The sequence below is a fragment of the Odontomachus brunneus genome, unplaced genomic scaffold (assembly GCF_010583005.1).
Source record: "Odontomachus brunneus isolate Ranch 3 - 2012 unplaced genomic scaffold, Obru_v1 Obru_scaffold_007, whole genome shotgun sequence".
Taxonomy (NCBI): Eukaryota; Metazoa; Arthropoda; class Insecta; order Hymenoptera; family Formicidae; genus Odontomachus; species Odontomachus brunneus.
This window is the reverse complement of record NW_022639457.1, coordinates 436,796-438,763: the sequence shown is the minus strand read 5'-3', so window position 1 is coordinate 438,763 and position 1,968 is coordinate 436,796. Positions and strand designations below refer to the sequence as shown.

General features: G+C 42.9%; 1 protein-coding gene across 5 annotated transcripts in view; it reads left to right on the top strand.

Moving 5' to 3' along the window:
• The window catches only part of LOC116853882 (AT-rich interactive domain-containing protein 5B-like), a 239,455-nt gene that overhangs the window by 159,543 nt on the left and 77,944 nt on the right, over positions 1-1,968 (top strand). The window lies entirely within an intron of this gene.

Below are 1,968 nucleotides of genomic sequence, written 5' to 3'. Positions count from 1 at the left end.
ATATATATATATATATATATATATATATATATATATATATATATATATATATATATATATATATGCACATACACACTCACAGAGCAACACAATGCATTCCTCTCCGTAAACGCGCGCGATATTTCTTTTTGTAAATATGTGACTTTTCGTATCCGTGACTTTTATATACAAACGCGAGTCTCCTCGATCAGATTCCGCGAATGTGTTCGCGAGACTTCCGTGACTACTCATCTTTCTCACATAAATTTTCCGCTGGCTCGGCGGGAACGGAAGCATCATCGCGTCGTGACTCAGCGCCGGAGCATCATCAGAGCTCCGTGCGGGATTCTTCCGAATGGCTTCCAGGAAACAGCCGTTAACGGCTCGCATATTAACAACTAGAGGGTATAATTAATGTTTTTCAGTGCGCATTTCCATTCTTATTCGCTCACGCAGCGTTATATGCTCGTCTGAACCGACTACTCCGCTGATACAACTCCTCCGTCGTTGCGAAATCTTCTCTCCCCCTCCTCCCCCCTCTCTCTCTCTTCTCTGAGACACAGAATTCGGAGGAGTTTATTGGACTTACACACACACATACACACATATATGTACAGGGTGTTCCGTATCACTTTCACAATCTTTCGTGAGAACGTAGAGCGGATTGAGATGAACACAAAAGTTCATTCGTTTTGCGATATTCGCAATAATAGTCGAGATATTAATTAAAAAAGATTGGTAAATGATCATATAGTAGATATGGTAGATGAGCTGCAATGGCACCGTCTGCCGTTGTATACTTTTACATTAAGTCAAATTGAACAAAAAAGTCCTCTACCACTTTGCAAATGACAACATAGATTTTTAGATATTAATCAAGGAAAATTGTTACAAGATTGTGTACCATAATGCACAAATTTTCTTTAATTCATATCTGAAAATCTATGCGATCATTTGCAAAATGGTAGAGGACTTTTTTGTTTAGTTTGATCAAATGTGTATACAACGGCAGACGACGCCACTGCACCATATCGCGCGTGGTCATTCACCAATCTTTTTTTAATTAATATCTTGGAATTTGTTGCGAATATCGCAAAATGGTATGGGACTTTTATGTTCATCTCAATCCGCTCTACGTCCTCACGAGAGATTGTGAAGGTGATACGGGACACCCTGTATGTATGTATGTATGTACACTCTACACGAGTTTCATGTAATACAATCCGACGAGAGCGCACGGATTATAAGCCCTAAGTGGCCGTCCTTCTCCCTCGTACCCAGATCACCCGAGTGCTGCTCCTCACCCGGATCACGAGTTCCAGAAATACCTCGACCCGCCCCACGGCTACCTGGCCGCTGATTTCTTCTCTCATTAATGCGAAACGACGGTTGACCCCGCGTTACGCGAGATACAAGACGATCGCTTCCTTCCCGCCGATTTTTCGAAAAAGCTTCGCGCGCGCCTCAGCTTGTGGCGGGATGAGTAAGATTCTTAGAATAATTAACGCTGGAGAAAGAAGAGAGATGAGACTAGAGGGGACGGAATGAGAAGGAAGAGGGCAAATTCTCGTCGGCTTGAGACGAAGAGCGCCGTGGATGAAGAAAATTGACGATTAATAATACCGGGGCCCGATCGCAAATTAGCTCCCACGAGGAAACGGTAATACGTTTGTTATCGCAAACGCATTCGCTCCTGTTATTATGTATATCTTTGTTCCTTTCTGTCGGAAAACCTACCGCGACTTGCTTTAGAAATGAGAGAGAGTGAGTAGAGAATGAGTGAGTGAATGAGTGAGTGAGTGAGAGAGAGAGAGAAAGCTTATTTCCCGAGTTCGTTCGGAACGCGAACTTCGATATTAATCAGAGAAGAAACGCGCGATTGCGGATAAAGTTTATATTTCGAAGTAAGAATTAGCTCTTTCTCTCTCTCTACTCCCTCCATGTCTCTCTCTCTCTCTCTCTCTCTCTCTCTCTCTCTCTCTCTCTCTC